This window comes from Colossoma macropomum, unplaced genomic scaffold, assembly GCF_904425465.1.
Source record: "Colossoma macropomum unplaced genomic scaffold, Colossoma_macropomum, whole genome shotgun sequence".
NCBI lineage: Eukaryota > Metazoa > Chordata > Actinopteri > Characiformes > Serrasalmidae > Colossoma > Colossoma macropomum.
In genome coordinates this window covers 5,494,928-5,515,023 of record NW_023494801.1, presented here as the reverse complement: position 1 = coordinate 5,515,023, position 20,096 = coordinate 5,494,928, and positions in this window count along the sequence as shown.

Here is a 20,096-nt window from a genome sequence, read left to right as displayed (position 1 = left end):
TGCACGGTTCAAAAATCTGCATCTCTGATGGTATGGGGTTGCATTAGTGCCTATGGCATGGGCAGCTTACACGTCTGGAAAGGCACTGAACATGGGAATACTTTGATACATGTCTATAGACTGCTGAACAGTATATAGAGGTTTTAGAACAACATATGCTCCCTTCCAGACAACATCTCTTTCAGGGAAGGCCTTATATTTATATTTCAGCAAGACATTGCTAAACCACAAACTGCATCATCATTTGCAAATCATTGCATTCTGTTTTTATTTACATTTATTTACACTTTACACAGCATCCAAACTTTTCTGGAATTGGGGTTGTAAATACAAAACAGACAATAGACTACATAGCTGCAGATACTGTTAAACCCCTTTAAATGTCCCCAATTTACAGTAGGTTTATTAAAACTGCCCATTCACTTGAACTAAACACCTGGCATCTTTTTTTTGTTGTTGTTTTTGTGGTGCTGTCCCATAGATTTGGAAGGGATTGGGAGCACACATTATGTGGCAGGGCATGTTGGAAACTGTAGTGCAGTTCATGATGAAATGGGCTAATATTTATAGAAAATTAAAATCATTTCGTGGGCTGAATAGGATTGTGCCACAGGCCTGACTTGGCCTGCGGGCCTTTGACACATGGGCTCTACATGTTGATCAGCGAAGATCAACTGCAAGATCAACTGTCTGAAGTTTGCCTCTTTAGTTTTGCACTGGATCTCTAAAGCCAACATTGCTAACAAACACTAGAAGTCGGTAGTCACCCAAATCTTTCCCATAAATACGTCTACATACATTCTCTTAACTCGCTCAAACCTCATCCAGCTCTTCATTACGGTTGCAGACTTGTGCAGCTCAGGACACAGCATGACTTACTGAGAGCTATAAAAGTGCATGTGAAGGGGGGATGGATTCTGCATGGGTGGGGGAATTCGGCACAACACCATTGTCTAAAATGGCTGACTGCAGCATTCAGGTATGTGGTGAGGTTTTGTTCATTTTTATTACCGTAAGTAAAAAATTATTGTTTATTATTTAACATTACCTTTTTTATGATGTCATATTTTTGATGTTCCCAAAACACTTTAAATCAATTTGTTAACTGACTTATTATTATTATTATTATTATTATTATTATTATTATCAAGTATTATCAAGTTCTGTGTTAGTTTGATTTTAACAACAAAAAGTTGTTGTAGTGGCCATCTGTGGCTCAGAGAGCATTGTTAGCCTCTCCCCCATCACTGGTAGCCATGATAGTCAACACAGACATCTATTAGCTAACATAACAGAATTGGTGGTTAGTATTAATTCCCATGCAAGTTAAACGGTCCAACTAAAATAGTTCTAAAACAGAGGAAGCATGTTGTAGCCTTCTCTCAGCTTGGTAGCATTGTGTGATAGGGTAGCTAAAGTAGCTCAATAGCTAAACAGCTAAAAACAGTAGTACCAGCCATATTGAAGCTTGACTATGTCCAGATTTCTGTCCATTTTTAGAAATGCCAGTATGTCATACAGTGTTAGAAACCACATAAGCAAGTTTATTTGAGAGTATGTAACAACTTGACACAGTTTGAGGCAAGCGTGTAATTATATAGGCATTCGGTTGGCATCATGCTAATCAGTGGAGTATAATGCTGGGCTCAAATGTGGGAAGTCGAAGCTCAGAACTGTGTCATTTTTGGAAAAGTGGGAAAAAACATGGATGCCTCCAAGACAGCGAGTGTTAGCAACAAGCTAGCCAGCTAATTTTAGTGATATAAATGATAACCTCAATGCTAATGATGCTGCCTTCTTAAAACAGTGCACTTTATGGTCTGATCTAAAGCAAATATAATTTGGAAGTGCTGTTTTCCCAGATAGCAAGCATATATAGGTCTGCTGACTTGGTACGGGCAGCATCTTGGTCAGCATAAGATCAGACTGTTTGCCACTGCTGGTCCACCCTCAGGCCACCCAGATCACTGTCCTGCATACAAGCTCTAACTAGTTTTTAATCTCCTCAAACAAATTACTAAATTACTGAACTAATTTACAATGTATAACTAAAGAAAGGAAGGAACAATCAGTAAATTGGACAGTGAGGAAAATAAGTGATGATAAGTGGAATTTTGTCTAATACTCTGCTTAACCACCTGTGGGCCGCCCGGAAAACGCTAAGGAAAATGCCAGTGGACCACCAGTTTTGCCATTAGCGGGTCAGCGGTGCCCTACTATGCTCTTGCTATCAGGCTTATTACTACTGACAGTGTGAGCAACCATGTTGATTTGACGGAATACTCCGAGCTCGGGGTTGAAAACACCATCCCGGCTTTCCGAGTTGGAATTCCCATCTGAGGGAATGTTTTATTTTTCCTAGTCGGAGATGGGAGTTTTGAGCTTCAGTCATTTAGCATGGAGCATTTGCTACATTAGCCTTTTAGCACCAGTGCAAAGCTAAACTGGCAGTCACCAAACATGTCTTAGCTGACGAACTGCATGGAGGTTAAGAGGATAATTGTGTAAGTTTGTTTTTTCACTTGTAAGCTAAATTTAATGTTTAATTGCTAATGACTGGTGTCACCATCTGTTCTTTTCTTCGAAGTCTGTATATAAAAAAAATCTACATTTCCTCGTTGTCTGCATCACTGCTGTCGTTTATTCTCGACGTCCCTCTCTGTCTCTGTCTGCCTCTCTATCTTTCCCCCACTCTTTCTCTTCATCTTCTTCTCTCCCTGCACATTCTCTCTTATGAGAGTTGTGTAGTTGGCACACGTTTGGCTTGCCTCACTGATAACCTTAGTGTCCGTCCCCTGGCCACACACATACATACGGCTGTCATGGAGCACGGCTGGGCTGTCAGTGGCGAGGGTAATGCCTCATTAGGCTCGATGCGGGCCGCGGCCGGGCTGACACAGCAGCCTGCCCTGTCTGTCTGTCCCTAATTGGATCATCTCAGGCTCCGCACGCACAGGGAAGGCCAGGTCGGTGGGCAGAGGCTTTCGGATCCCCTAGAAAAAAAGGACGGGAGCTCCTGAGCTTTCTGAAGGACTGGAGGGGATGTCATATAAAGGGAGCTTTACTGGGATGGTACTGCATGTGGATACTATAGACTAAGGAAGGGCAATATGGCCAAAGCTCTCATTACTTTTTACTTCCCAATATTATTCAATATTGATAAAAACCGGGAACTTGATATTTTCTGACTTGGAATGTCCTATTATCACCGCAGAGCAGTAGTTAAAAAACAAGCAGATGCTCATAGTGATCTTGCACTTGTTTGCTGTAGTTTGCGCAGAATGACTTCCAAATATCTAAGATTTCCCATATATTTGATAATCTTAGCATGTAATGAATAAATAGTTTGCTTAAAAAGCTTAAAACACAGTACAATTTGTTCTAACTTTCCTACTTACTATGACAGTGGTCATGTTGAAGGGACATCACGGAATTGCAGTGACCCATCTGACATCAAGAACTTTTTATTTCCTTTTAACTGTATGTTGTAGCAGCTGTCCCCATGAACCAAAAGGTGCTATGACGCCAATTTGAGCATCCCTAATAGTTTTCTGTTTGAGGACTGTTAAACTTTGTTAAAGTTCTTCACACCTGCCCTTTTCTCCTGCGTCCAACTACACTGACTCTGAGAACCAACTGTTCGCTTATTGTCTAATATAGCCCAGCCTTTGACATACACCACTGTTACAAAATAATCAACGTTATTTACTTGATATGCATATTTTTTGTCTTACCTGTGTGTGTATATACATAGCTATATATATATGTTTGTTGGAACAAAACATACTGTACATTGTGTGTAAATTTTAATTGGACCAAAAGAAATGGCCAAAAATGACATGGAAAAAAGTCTGGTCCTACTGACTGACATTAAAAATAAAGTATGTTTTCGAGTTGCCGTTTTCGAGATACAAGGTTTTGTTCAGACAGCAGTGATATATACACAGCACAAAAGGACAACGCAGTACATTTTAGATTCACACAAGAAGATCTACAGGAAATGTATTGTGGTAACTTTTAAGTATGAATAGTAAATGTTTTCCTTGAATAGTTCCTGGATAGTACAGACATTGTTTTACTAATTCATTACTAATAAACAATAATATTAATAAATGACAACATTGAAAATAGCTTACACAATTTAAATCTCCTAACTGTCATGTTGGTTTGCGCAGTTGTAAGTGAACAGCTAGACTTCTTCTTCGTTCCCATCATAAGTGCACATCGCCACCTCCTGTACTGAAGTAACAGCTGTTAATAGTTCAAGCCTACACTGTTAATAGCAGACTGAGGAACTGAACACATCATCATTTTATTGAAAATAAATTAATATAAAACATAAAAATACTTGAATTAGTTAATTATTGATATTGGTTAATCACCCAGGCCTATTTCAGACAGAGTGTGTTTGTGTGTGAGAGAGAGAGACAGTGAGAGCCTTGATGCTAGCATGTAGTTGTTAGAGATAATTGACCGTATGTGACATACACAACTGTGATTAGGGGCTCCAAGAAGTGGCTAAACAAGAGAGAGTATGAACATGAAATAGAGAGGGGGAGAGAGAGAGAGAGAAAGAGAGAGAGAGAGAGAGAGAGAGCAGGAGAACGAAAGGGGAAGACAAATGTCCTGTGCACTCATTGTAACCAAATAGGTCAAGTGGAAGAAAGGATGAGAGAGAAATGAATTATGAACACAACTTTGCACTGGGCATCCAGAGTGAGTGGAGAGAAAGAGAGAGAGAGAGAGAGAGGGAAGCGGAACGAGAGGAGGAAAGAGAGGCCTGGAAGATGGAGAGAAGAAAAAGAGCTTTTCTGAAAGAGTCACCACAGGCTTCGAGACAGCACTGGGGCTTAGAGGGATAATGCTGGTAGAACCAGAGACACTAAAGAATTGTGACCAGTCCACTGAGTCAGACTGTTTCTGCCTCTCTTTCTCTCTCTCTCTCTCTCTCTCTCTCTCTCTCTCTCTCTCTCTCCTTCTTTCTGCATTTTCTTCCACGTCTCCTCTCAAGGGCACCTTGGGGTTGGATGAAATCTGCTCGTTTTCCTTTACCTGGATGTAATTTTGTTTATTTTTGGTCAGATTTCAAGTATTTTGAGAACAACAAGACATTACTAAATGATAAGGAATGGTTATAACAATTGTCTTTTTCTACTTTTTTCTTGTCAGGTTATCTGCCTCCTCAACAGTATATTATTTCATTTTCTCTGTTACTTTAGAATAAAAATGCTGAAAGAGCGTTTAAAAGCAAACTGAAAGAGCAAGACTGTTTCTTTTCGCTTACTGGGGTTAAGGTAAGGTTAGGATTAGGCTCAGAGAATTTTTATTACATATAAATACAAAACCCAATTTCTGAAAAAGTTTTGTAAAATGCAGTAAAAACAAGACTGATTTGTTAACATTTATTTAATGAAGAAAAGTACAAAGAAATCACTTAAATGAATTGTATTTTGTAAATATAAACAACGTTTGAAATTGATGCCTGCAACACACTCATAGATAAAAAAAATACATCATTTCTATTCAGAAACACCGCCGAGTTCTCTGGGCCCAAGCTCATCTCAGATGGTCTGAAAGACAGTGGAAATGTGTGCTGTGGTCAGATGAGTCCACCAAAGATTAACAGCACCCTCCAGACTTTCATCAGCGACAAGTGCAATGCCAACATCTGTCATGGTATGGGGGTCCATCAGTGTATGCAACATCGTTACTTGTATATGTGTGAACCATTGATGCAGATTTAAATATTGGAATTTTAGGGAGGCATATGCTGCCATCAACACAATGTCTTTTCCCAGGAAGTCCATGGTTATTTCAGCAAGACAATGCCAGGCCTCATTCTGCACTCCAGATCTGTGTGTTGTTGAAAGTGTATGGCGCATCATGAAGAGGAGAATCAGACAGTGACGACCACAGACTTGAAGTCTTGTATCAAGCAAGAATGGGCAAAAAATCCACTTGCAAAACTGCCACAATCAGCATCCTCAGTTCCCAAACGATTAAAGAAGTGTAATTAAAAGGAAAGGTGATGTAACACAGTGGTACACCTTGTCCCACCATTTTTTGAGTGTACTGGATGCATCAAATTCAAAATTATATTTAAATCCTTAAGAGCTGATTTAATTGCATCCCATGCCAATATTGTAGCTGGCTTGGCTTTGTTTATCATTGCAGTAGTCTGCTCAAGGGAGACAATATCATAGTAGAATAGTAACCGTTGTTGCAATAATTGCATATTTGGATTAAACCAATTTTGTTTAATAGTCTTTTCAGCAGCAGTTAGACCAGCAAAGATTAATCATTTTTGAGTTAATGTGAATATGAAGAGACTATCATTATTTAATAAACAGAGACATGGATTTTTGTAATTAGGAATTTCAAGCATATTAACATGGACGATATATAGTTCCAGAATGTTCTAATCTCACTGCAATCCCAAAACATATGGAGAAAAGTGCTGACAGAATCGGTGTTGCAATGGTGTGGACTATGTATACATTTAAAATTAATTAATTGATGAGCAAGATTTTTTGAGGTGACAATCTCAAAAAATCTTGTCCGGTCCCACATAGGATGGAATCCAAGCTGGTTCAGTTCCCATTCCCACTTAAATGTTATTTCTAATGTAGAATAAGATTTGTCTAATATAGAATTGTAGGTGGGACCAGTTTCTTCAGAAAAAACTCACTCTAGTCTATGTGGAAAGTTCTAGATACGTCACTGACTGTGAATATGAGCCATAGTCTTACCAGGTTTTAGTTAACATTAAAAATGGAAAACAGCAGCTGTTCTATGTCCTGACTCAACACTGACAAAAGTCACTGTAAAACTGATTCAAGGTAAAATATATGTTAATGTCTCTTCAGCTTCAAAGGGCTTGTTTAATCTAGAATGGCCCAAAAATATTTGGTGCACCAGTTAGTTTTGCACTGACGTATTACTGGAAATCAGCGTTATTGTAGAAGTGGGTTTTTTCTTGTTTTATGGCCAGAACCGAAAGCCTAGCTCTAATGGTCATATCACTGCTGCCAGAACAGAACCTTGTATCTCCATTTTTGTCGTTTTTCAGTTTTTTACATAGTTTGAAAATACCTGTTGCTCTTTACATTGTTTGTAAATTTCATGATGAATGTACCAAAAGAAACGACCCAAACTGACTTGAAAAAGTCTGGTTCCATTGACTTACATTAAAAGTAAAGTAGGTTTTTTCCTTCTCCTGTAAAGTTACCATTTTGGAGATATGAGGTTTTCTTCCGACAACAGCGATATATAAAATACACATCGGACATATTGTCATTATATATAGATAATACAAAGATAATACACATATTTTAATGCATGGTTAATTTTTTTTACTCAATTTAACACATTGGGGGGAAAAGTTATGGCACATTTTATACACTTATTTATTAGTCCACTTTAAATGCTTTGTTGATACTTAATTTACTTTCAAGTTGCATTCAACTAAATATCTACTAAACTGACCATTATTTTCTTTAACTATAAACCTAACCTTAACCTTAACCTCGACCCAAAACCTAAACCCTGGTCCTATCCCTAACCCTGGCCCAAATCCTAACCCTAACCCCACCACTGTTTACAATCAACATCTGTAGATGATCTATAGGGGACTGTCCAAATAAAGCGAGACCTTTATACTCAGCAAATTATGCATTAAAATATGCAGAAAAAGTCATATTTAAGTGTGCCCTCTGAAGAGGATATGTTAACTTGTTTTCACTTCAAAAATCCAAAAATCCAAAAAACATAACTTCACCAAACTTAGCAATGAGCGTTGAGAGTGAGTTCAAACTTTTGCATATGACTGTAATACATATGGGACATTTTGTTATTACATATATTTTACCCCTAACGTAGAGATCTGATCTCTTTCCTTTTCCTGGATCCCCCTGTTCTGTCTCCAAATGATTATCGATGCAACACCTCTAATAAGCTCTAGAGCAGCCCACGGACCCCCCATTGCTTTAATGCCTTTTTAACATGTTTTCACACACATTTTCTCTCTTTCTCCAAAAAAATTTAAAAAAAAAAAGAAAGTTTGGCACCCAAACTTGCCCAACTTTCTATTGGCAGTGCATGTGCTCACTCTGTGCCAGTCACTAATATCATCATCATTTTCCAAGGGACATTTCTGGACTGACCAAAACTCTCTCCCACAGACGCGGTGTCACTTCGGCCGGCCGCTGACGTGCCAGACGTGTGTCCATGGGGATGGAGTGTCAACACACACCAGTCAACACACACCGGCGCTCCTTAAGGACAGCAAACAAAGCAGCGCGGGGACAGCGAGCGGCCATGACCACGCAAGCTCCACTTTATTCATTACTGCAGGCAGCAGACAGACTCAGAGACAAAAGACAACTTCCTGCCAACTTCCTCCAGTCTGACAGACAGCTTTCACACTCATCGCCTCACACACACTGCACTGCAAGTCTGGTGTATTAAGAATTGTTATTAATTCAACAATCACTTACTAAATTTTTTTTTTTTAGATGCTTAATCCAATATTTCATGTACAGTCATATGCAAAAGTAAACACCCCTGATCAAATTACACGTGTTATTGATTTTATACATAAAACAGTGTGCGATATCTGTTTATATGCTAAGTTTATAATATTGGAAAAAAAACATAATATATAAAAGGTGCCATATCTTTTGCACATGCCACCTTTTAAAGCTCTATTTTTTCCACTATGTTAAATTCAGCAAATAAACATACATTAAATGTGCAGAAGTGTGTTCTCTGTAGAGGAGTTAACTGTGTTTCCTTTGACCAGGGGTGTCCAAACTTTTGCATACAACTGTATTTTGGGTTATTAATTAGTTCTGAAATGATAAATAGTGTACTGTATTAATCTATTTATAGTAATTTCTTGTCAAGTTCTCTGCTTCCAGATTTGATCATCACTTTTCAAATCATTTCATTATTTGAATCATTTCATTAGAATTTTTCATTTAATTCAGAAATTATGAACATGAATTTTACTAGAACTTCAATCTGGAAATTATGTGTATCATAAAATCATTCTGGACATTGATTTCTGTAGAACATTATTCTATGAAATTTCTGAATGTTATTTTTATTATAACTTGATTTTGGATATAAATTTGTTAAATAAATTAGGATTTTATTGATTTATTACTTAATTCTGAATATTAATTGTATTAAAAAATCATTCAGAATGTAAATTTTATTACAACTTCATTCTGGAAATGAATTTTATTTTAAAGTTATTCTAGATTTTAGTTTTATTAGAATTATATTCTAATTACTAATTTTTTTAATAAACCCGTAAACTCATACTATTATTTTTTTTTTTTTTTCAATAAACACTGGATATTAATTTTATTATAACTTTTTTCTGTATTTCGTACAGCTTTCTTAGTCATTATGGAATGATAGACAGCTTTGTTTATAATCCGGACACTAATATATATATATATATATATATATAAATATATATATATATATATATATATATATATATATATATATATATATATATACACAACCCCATTTCCAAAAAAGTTGGGATGATGTGCAGAATGTAAATAAAAATAGGATGCAATGATATGCAAATCATGTGAACCAAATTTTTAAAGGAACATACTACAAAGACATATCAAATGTTAAAACTGAGAAATTGTTTTGTTTTTTGAAAAATATATGCCTACTTTGAATTTAATTTCGACAACATGTTCCAAAAAAGTTGGGATGAGGGCCTGTTTACCACTGTGTTTCATCACCTCTTCTTTTAACAACACTCTGTAAGCGTTTGGGAACTGAGGAGACACTGCTGTAGTTTTGAAAGTGAAATGTTTTCCCATTCTTGTTTGATATAGGATTTCAGCTTCTCAACATTTCTGCATCTCTTTTGTTGTATTTTTCATTTCATAATGCGCCAAATGTTTTCAGTGGTGACAGGTCTGGACAGCAGGCAGGTCAATTTAGCATCTGGACTCTTTTAATGTGGAGCAATGCTGTTGTAATGCATGCAGAATGTAGTTTGGCATTGTCTTGCTAAAATAAGCAAGGCCTTCCCTGAAAAAGACGTTGTCTGGATGGCAGCAGATGTTGCCAAAACCTGTATTTATCATTCAGCATTAATGGTGCCTTCACAGATGTGCATGTTACCCATGCCATGTACACTAATGCACCCCTATACCATCATGAATGCTGGCTTTTGAACTGTGTACTAATAACAAGCTGAGTGGTCTTTAGTCTGGAGGACACAGTGACCATGATTTCCAAAAAGAATTTCAAATGTTGATTTGTTGGACCACAGGACACTTGTCCACTTCCCCTTAGTCCATTTTAAATAAGCTTGGGCCCAGAGAAGGTGGCAGCATTTCTGGATCCTGTTTATATATGGTTTCTTCTTTGCATTTTAGAGTTTTAACTTGCATTTGTGGATGCAGCGATGAACTGTTTTCACAGATAGTAGTTTTTAAAAGTGGTTCTGAGCCCATGCAATGATTTCCACCACAGAATCATGTCTGTTTTTAATGCAGTGCTGCCTGAGGACCCAAAGATCATGGCCAGCAAATACTGTTTTTTGGCCTTATCCCTTGAATACAGAGATTTCTACAAATTCTCTGAATCTTTTAATGTTATTATGTACCGTAGATGATAGAAAGAAGAAGTTCTTTGCTGTTTTATGTTGAGAAACATCGTTCTTGAATTGTTGCACTATTTGATTGTGCAGTCTTTCACAGAGTGGTGAATCCATCCTCATCTTTACTTCTGAAAGACTCAGCCTCTCTGAGATGCTTTTTTATACCTATATCATGTTACTGACCTGTTGCCAGTCAACCACCAGCTGCTTTTTTAGCATTACACAACTTTACCAGCCTTTTGTTGCCACCGTCCCAACTTTTTTGGAGCGTGTTGTTGGCATCAAATTCAAAATGGGCATATATTTTTCAAAAAACAATAAAATTTCTCAGTTTCGACATTTGATATGTTGTCTTCGTACTATTTTCAATTAAATATAGTGCTTAAATAATTTGCACATCATTGCATTTTGTTTTTATTTACATTTTGCATAATGTCCCAACATTTCTGGAAATGGGGTTGTATATATATATATATATATATATTATATATATATATATATATATAATATATATATATATATATGTAATTTTATACATCTAACACCATCAAAATTCATATATATATTTTTGTATATCATTGAAGATACTGATTCCACACTTTTGTGTGTGTGTGTGTGTGTGTGTGTGTGTGTGTGTGTGTGTGTGTGTGTGGCTATTTTTAAAACACACTTTTTCTTTACTTTCTCTCTCTGTTGTTCTCATCACCCGCCAATCAGCTGCTGTCAGAAAGAGGATGTCCACTCAGACACAAATCAACAGCGGCCTCTCTCTCTCTCTCTCTCTCTCTCTCGCTCTCTCTCCTGGTTCCTCCAGTGCTTCTCAACCGCCTCCACCATCTATGTTAGACCACAAAACCCCCCACACAGATAAACAAACATAACAGACACCACCTGGAAAAGCAAAGAAGGAAATATATGAAATATATGAAAGATGAAAATGAGTCCCACACGTTAGTCGTTAGGACATCACGAGTTCAGTACCCAGTGACGCTTCAGCCATCCATGGCCAAGAGTCCAAGACAGCATAGTTGTCCCCTCTCCATCTGAGTGGGTAGGATGGTCCTCCCTCTCCCCCCATAACTCAGCGTGATGCTAACCAGTCATTATTCATGTTGCACGCATAAAGAATGTTTTATTCCTGCTTGGGTACCAACTGTGGGACGTGCAGGGGTGAGGGGTTACGGAACGCCGGGACAGGAACTGAAAAATTCCGTTTCTGTTCACAACAAACCGGGATGAAAAATTCCTGATTCGCTCAAATTTCTTCTTCTGTCTCTGAACATGTAAATTGTGGAGAGGATTTCCATACAATTAATTTCTTTATTTCAAAATGGGCTATTTTGTTAGCTTACATTGGTCCAACTTATCCTACTAGTGCCCTAAAAGTGTAGTGTCCAGTTAGTTGAGAACCACATTTAGAGACAGAGAATGTGATAAGACACTCTTACAGACAATAATAGCAAGACTACGCAATTAATCTGAACATTGAATATGAGCAGACATACAATGGAATATAGCCTAAAAGGAAAGACAACACAGAGCTGGTGAGGAAAACAAGGAAAGACACACCCAAAATGTATATAGGTGGAGAGAGAAGCCAATAAAATATTGGCCCAATCCCATTTCACTCTTTGCCCCTACCACTTAGCCCTTACCCCTCTGTTTCGTGCCTTAATGCCTAGGGGTAGGGTGTCCTAATTTGTGTTGAGATAGAGGGGTCGGGTGAAGTATTAGGGCTACATGGCCCTTCAAACAGAGGTTTTTCAGAGGTTTACTCCAAACAGAGTTATGAGAAAAAAAGAAAAACCAGCAAGATGGCTGAACAACTGACCAAAGAAACCCACAAATGTGAGAATTTTCTCTGTTAAAAATTACGATAAGCATTTTATTGTCTTAGTTTGATGTCTTTTCAGTGTATTGTGGTCCTTTTCTTCATAACAATCATAAAAAATCACTAATAGTATGCCGATATCTCGGTAGCTAGCTAGCTAAACTACCTGTTCCACCTTATTATCGCATCCCCCCTCTTTGAAGGCATATGATGCTGAACTTTACCCTCCTCTGCTGTCACTGCAGACTGGCAGGGTCGCCTACAGAGCAGCGCTGGTAGCTGTTAATGAAGAAATGCTCTTTTTATTTGAGGGTCCCATTTCATAGGGAAGATTTTAACCACTACCCCTTTTAACTCAGGTCTAAGGGCTAAAGTGATACTCGAAAACAAGGGGTAGGGGTAAAAATAAGAAATGGGATTGGGCCTTTGTCTCCTGTGCCAATCTCTCCAACAGCCAATGACAACAGACTACATTTCAGTACACTGATTCAACTCAACGATCCAAGCTGATTACATAACATTATACAACTCAAAAAAGGATGTATCCTATTTGCAGTATAAAGACTTGGTTTATTTAGGTGTGTGTCAGGTAGGAATCCCATCAGACCTGGGGAGAAATATAATTTATTCCCTTCTTTTTGACTTTGGCTGATGTAATGCTTGGATAATCATGTTCTTTCTATGCTAATACTGTAAGTACATTTTTTAAATGTTTCCAGGTAATATCAACTTAATTTGTTTTTTTTCATAATAGATATAAACCAGTTCCACATTTGCTGCATTAACCCAAAAACAAAAATAAATAAATAAATAAACGATGCATTTTGAAATCTCCAATTCATTCAGTTAGTTTTGTTTGAATTAGTCTTTTTTTAAAAATACACTGAATGCACAGATGTGATGGCAGGGACTCGTTACACAGCAGTGGAGAAGAAAACAAAAGCCACAGACCAAACCTTTGGGGGGATTTTATCATTTAATTTCTGATTTAAAAAGGCCAAAAAAACGAGTGCATACTTTATTAAATATTAATCAAATCAGCTACAGTAGATTCATTCTCGAATCAATGCACTTTCTTTTAGTGCTGTACTGAACACAGGTTTGAGGCTGCGGCGGCTGAAGCACAATTAGAGGAAGGACTCTCTCTGCGTGGGTTAACGCCTGCTAGCGCCCCCTAGCTGCAGCACGCAGCTTATGAAGTTTCAGGTGACACGTTTTGGGATGCAGCGATGTGTGAAATCGATTCCGCACAGCTCAAAGCTGCTGTGTTTGTGCTGCGAGGGGCTCGTTTCTGGCTTTATTCATGTGATTGCAGAGGCTGAGGCTTGTCGCAAATCCCTAACATCAGGGGAGGTGACAGGGGGGCTCCGATGCTCAAGCTCTGTGGCATTTGTGAACGTGAGCTGGGCGACAGGTTCAGGAGTAGCGAGTGACGAGATTAAAAGATGATGCCTCTGCGGCTCAACCTGGGGAAATCCCTCCGGCTCTTCGCTTACTCCTCAACGACACGGCCGCTGGTGTGCAGGCCTGACCTGCGTGACCCCTGTTTCTGCTCTACTGTAATTCAAGCATGAGGGATTTGTTTTTCTGTGGACGGAACGCTGAGAGAACGTATCATAACTTGGACGCTCCACAGATTTTATCGAACAACATATCATCACATCCTTCGCAAAGATTTGCAGTCTTACTGAACGTCTTACTCATCATGTTCTGATGAGCAGCAACCTACAGGATCAGTAGATCCTCCAGATATCAGACAGATCTTCCTTTTCCTTCTGTTCTGTCTCCTCTGTCTCCTTCTAGACACGTCCACTATCTGGTGCAGACCAGTAGAGGATGGGTTCTCCTTTTGATGGTTCTTCTCGGTGGCTCTTTCTTATGTTCTATAGGAGTTACTCCTTTTGAGTCTTGGTTCCTCTCAGTGGTTCCTTCTCATGTTCTTCAGGAGTTTCATGTTTTGATTCTTGGTTCTTCTCAATGGTTCTTCCTCATGTTCTTAAAGAGTTACTCCTTGTGAGTTTTGGTTCCTTTCAATGGTTCTTTCTTATGTTCTTAAGGAGTTACTCTTTTTAAATATTGGTTCCTCTCAGTGGTTCTTCCTCGTGTTCTTCAGGAGTTTCACGCTTTGATTCTTGGTTCTTCTCAACGGTTCTTCCTCATGTTCTTAAAGAGTTACTCCTTGTGAGTTTTGGTTTCTTTCAATGGTTCTTTCTTATGTTCTTAAGGAGTTACTCCTTGTGAGTTTTGGTTCTTTTCAATGGTTCTTCCTCGTGTTCTTCAGGAGTTACTCCTTGTGAGTTTTGGTTCCTCTCAATGGTTCTTCCTCATTCTCTTAAGAAGTTTCTCCTTTGAGTACTGGTTCCTCTCAAAGGTTCTTCCTCCTGTTCTTAAGGACTTTCTCCTTTTAAGTATTGGTTCCTCTCAGTGGTTCTTTCTTATGCTTTTAGGGAGTTTCTCATTTGAGTCTTGGTTCCTCTCAGTGGTTCTTCCTCATGTTCTTAAGGACACTTATTAAACGACTGGTCTACAAGTGTGAAATCCTCAAGCTGCCAGTCAACAATTTTATTTCATTCCTAATCTTTTGCTGTGCTCAGACGGTTCTTGTAAACCGTCTTGAAAAATGCATGAACCACCCAGAAGTCACATTCACCCAGCTGACACAGTCACAAATGCGAGAGGTGGTGTGCCAATTCTCCACTTTACTAGTTGATGAGAACCACCTAAATGCACCACTATCACACCTGAGCCAGGTATGCCCCTCCTACAGGCCTTGGTTATCTTGAGTACAGGTTTAGTAGCTAAAACAGGCAACAATGTAATAAATCAGACTCACTGCAAACTGTGTGCATGATTTAGCTCGACCTGCCCACTCTCTCTCTTCCTCTCTCTCTCTTCCTCTCTTTCACTCTCTCTCTTTATCTCTCTCTCACTTTTAATTACAGCCCGATTCTCTCGTCTCCGCTCAATCGCATAAAGCAGAGGGTTAGAGCTGAAACACTGACAAAGCAATGTAGCTTTACTGCAGTCTCACAGGATTACTGACCCTGAGTACCTCCCTCTCTCGCTCTCTCTCTCTCTCTCTCTCTATCTTTCTCCATTTTTCTCCATTTTTTTCTCTCTCTCTGTCTCTCTCTCTGTCTCTCTGTCTTTCTTTCTCTCTCTCTGATTCTCTCTCTCTTTTTCTCTCTGTCTTTCTCTCTCTTTTCCTTTTTTCTCTATCTCTCTGTCGCTATTTCTTTCTCTCTTACTTTTTCTCTTTGTCTTAATCTCTATATCTGTCTCCTTCTTTCTATCTCTCTACATTTTGTCTCTCTCTCTCTGTCTCTCTTTCTCTTCCACTATCTCTTTCCCTCTATTCCTCTATCTTTCTCTCTATATCTTTCTTTCTTTCTCTCACTCTCTCTTTACCTTTTGTCTCTTTCTGTCTCTCTCTCCTTTCTTTTATCTCTTTTTCTCTCTTTTCTCTCTGTGTTTATCGTTTTCTCTCTGCCTTTTTTCTTTTTTCTGTCACTTTCACTGTCTCTCTCTTTCTCTATACCTCTCTTTATCTTTTCTTTATCTTTCTCTCTCCCTTTTCCCTTTGTCATTTTTTCTGTCTCTCTCTTTCTTTGTCTCTTTTTTTACTTTTATTTCTCTGTCTCTCTCCTTCACTCTTTCTCTCTCTTAATATCTCTCCTATTCTCTCTCATTATCTCTCTCTCTCTCTCTTTCCTCTTATGTCTCTTTTCTCCCTCAGTCTCTCTTTCTATACTTTTCTTCTCTCTCCTCTCTTTTTCTCTCTTTCTTTCCTTTTCTATATCTTACTTTCTCTCTGTCTCCATTTCTATACCCATCTCTTTCTGTCTCTCTCTGTCACTTTGCCTGTATATCTCTTTCTCTCTCTATCTCTGTCTGTGTCTCTGTCTCTCTTCCTCTCCTAATACTCTCTCTCTCTCTTTGACTGAACTCCCTGAAGTCTTCCTCTCTTCAATTTCTATGTTCTTCGTCTCAACTTCTCTCCCACACACGTACTTTCTCTCTTTCTCTTAATTTGTTCTCTTTTATAATTTCCGTTCGTCCTCCGTGTAACCCCCCATCACCTCCCTCCACCCCTCCTCCCTCGTTCTCTCACTTTGTGTGCTTATCATTGACGCACACAACATCTTTTTCCTGCGCGCCATCGATCGCGTTATTGAAACAAGCCTCATTTGCAGTCTCCTTCCTGTTTGGCTGCTTCTCTCTCTCTGTTCCTCGGTCTTTTTTTATTCGTTTACTCTGACAGGAGAAGCACTGGCCCCCCCTGATGCTTTTGCCACGTTTTCCCACAATCCTTTGCTTTGGCTCCTCTTGGCATTTTGAGCCGGAACACAAGGTGCTGGTATGAATTATTCTGACTGACACTTCGGACGACACTAAAGCAGCGCACTCTTTCTTTTACTCTTTTCCCTTTCCCTTTCTTTCTTCCTCTCTCTTTTCTCTTCTGTCTTTCTCTCTTAGTCTCTCACCTTCCCCTTTGCTTCCCTTCTCTTTCTCCCCTTCTTTTCTTTTCTCTCATTCTCTCTGTCCCTCTATTTCTCACCGTGCCTCATGCTTCCTCCCCCTCTCTATTTTTCTTTCTCTGTTTATCTTTCTTTTCCATTCTCTTTCTTTTCCCTTCTTTTCTCTCTCTTATTCCCTCTTTTCTCTCTTCCTTTCTCTTTCTCACTTTCTCTCTCTCTCTTTCTCTCCATCAGCATTTCTCTCTCGCTCAGTTTCTTTTTTTCTCTTTTCTCTCTTTGTTGCTCTCCCTCCCTCTTTATTTTTCTTTCTACTTCATACTTTCTTTCCCTTTCTCTCTCTCTTCCCTTCTCTTCTTTTCTCTCATTCTCTCTCTCCCTCTATTTCTCACTCTGCCTTATGCTTCATCCCCCTCTCTTTTTTCTTCTCTTTCTATTCATCTTTCTCTTCCTTCTTTTCTCTTTTTTTTATTTCACACCTTTGCTATCTGTCTTTCTCTTTTAGTCTCTCTCCCCCTTTTGCTTCATTTCTTTCTCTCTTTCCCCTTCTCTTCTATTCTTCTTCTCTTTCTCTCTCTCTCTCCCTCTATTTCTGACCCTGCCTTATGCTTCCTCCCATTTCTCTCTTTTTCTTTCTCTCTCTGTATATCTTTTTTTCTGCTCTTTCTTTGTTTCCCCTTCTTTTCTCTCTCTCCTACTCCCTCTTTTTCTCTCTCTTCCTTTCTCTTTCTCACCATCAGCATTTCTCTCTCTCAGTTTCTTCTTTCTCTCTTTTCTCTCCTTGTTGCCTTCCCTCCTTCTTCATTTTTCTCTCTCTACTTCATACTCTTTCCCTTTCTCTCTCTCTCTGTTTATCTTTCTCTTACACTTCCTTTTTTTCTCTTCCTCTTCTTCTGTCTTTCTCTCTTAGTCTCTCACCCTGCCCCTTTGCTTCCCTTCTCTTTTTCTTCCCTATTCTTTTTTCTCTCATTTTCTCTCTTTTTTCTTACCCTGCCTTATCCTTCCTCCCTTTCTCTCTCTTTTCTTTTTCTCTTACTTAATCATTATTAATGAATGTGGACTCATGTGTGATGGACTGAAGGTCAAGTTTGTAAATATGCCAGTGAAGAATAAGTGTGAGCAGGTCAGATTCAAACAACGGGAGATTTCGTCCTCTCTCTGACAGTCACTGTCTCCAGAGCAAAGGAGAGAGGCTGAAAAAAAAGAATGGAAACTTCAGAAAAAAAAAACTTTCCTCCTTTGCAGCTTCAAGTGTCACCACATCAAAAATTCCCTTCCGCGAGGAGCGATTGCTCAAATCCATGAGCCAGCACACACTGGGTAACATCTTAAGTCTGGGGCCAAATAGAGCATACATACACACACTCACACACATACACACACATACACACACACACACACACATACATACACACACAGATCTTCTCTCCTGGGATGAAAGAGATTTTGTTTCTCAGTCTTTGATTCCTCAGTTGAGGTGCTGTGCAGCAGAACTCGAAGGAAAAGATCAGACTCCATATCTCTCTCTCTCTCTCTCTCTCTCTCTTTCTTTCTATCTCTCTCTCTTCAACTTCACATTCCCCTCTTTCTCTTCTTTGGACATCCAAAAGGCCAAATCAGCAAGACCCAGAGAAAAAATGGGGGTAGTGTGAAAAAAACGGAAGGGAAAAGAAAGAAAGAAATGAAGGGGGGAGAAAGTGTGGAAGAGAGAGAGAAAGGGAAAGAGTGTATGAAGTACAGAGAAAGAAAAACAAAGAAGGCCTGAGATCAACAAAGAGAGAAAGGAGATAAAAAAGAAACTGGACGAGAGAGATATGCTGATAGAGAGAGAGAGAGAGAGGAGAGAGAGAGAGAGAGAAAAGGAAGAGAAAGAAAAAGGGAGTAAGAGAGAGAGAAAAGAAGCAAAAGAAAGGGTGAGAGACTGTGAGAGAAAAAAAGAGAGAAAGCTAGAGGCAGGGTGAGAGACTGCCAGGGAAGAGAAAAAAGGCAAAGAGAGAAAGGAAGAAAGAAAGAGATAGGGTAAGATATAGAGGGACAGAAGAGAGAAAGAACCAAAGAAAAAAGGAGATAAATAGGGAAAGAGCATGTGAAAGAGGGAGAGAGGGAGAAAGAAAAAGAGCAAGGAGGAGAGAGAGAGAGAGATGTCATGTCTCTTGTCTCCCCCTGAGATCAATTGCACAAACTTCTCCATGAGCGCTCGCCTTTCGCCTCAGCAGGCTCACATGCGGGCGATCGATGCTCCTGCCTGTGTGTGTGTGTGTGTGTGGGGAGAACGGAGGTGTGTAGAGAACGATACGGGGAGGAAGCGGAGGAGGTGGAGAAGCGGCTGGAGAAGATAAGAAATCCAGCACATCAGATATGCTTAAATGTCATTCGCCCAAAAAGTGCCTCTTTCTCTCTCCATGTTGTCAAATATAAAGCTATCTCTCTCCTCCTTTCACTCGCTCTCTCTCTCTCTCCTTCTCCTCTCAGCACCTCATTGGGCTATAAAGAGGTTTTATCAGTCTTCATAACACGGGCCCTGCAAGCAAATAAAAACATTATATATGACCCGGAGTGCTCATGCTGTCAAGCTCTATAGGCCACAGAGCACAAACACAGCTATTCAAATGTACAGAGTGTATGAAGACAGGTCATGTTTACATTAGAGGTGTGTTTGTAGCCATCGTGATAAATGATATCAAAATAAGCTGATCTAAGCATTAGCTGCGTTCCAAAGCCGCGGCTGCAGTCCATAGATATATATACCTAGATGCCGCGTTGTCTGTTGTTCTCTATCTGAGGCGATACATCTGTGCGTCCGCCATGTTGGAGAGGTCAAGATCCGCTTGTGAACAAATTTACTTGTATTGAGAGACGATGAGTCTCAGGATTAAATCAGCCACAGCTTCCTTACTACTCAACCGATTTTCAGCAAGTCTGTTTTGTTATAATCCTCAGACACAGATTAATCTAGGCTGCTCTGCCCTCGGTAGCTTTTATTTCTTTAATAACTGATCGTGCTAAGTAGCCGTCTGGACCAGCAGGAAAGTATTCAGTCTGCACCTGACGTTAAAAAACGAGTTTAGCGAGAGCAACACAATCAGACACACATCAGCAAATCCATCAATGTGTGAATCACTTCTAATCTTAATACACATAACAATAAAAC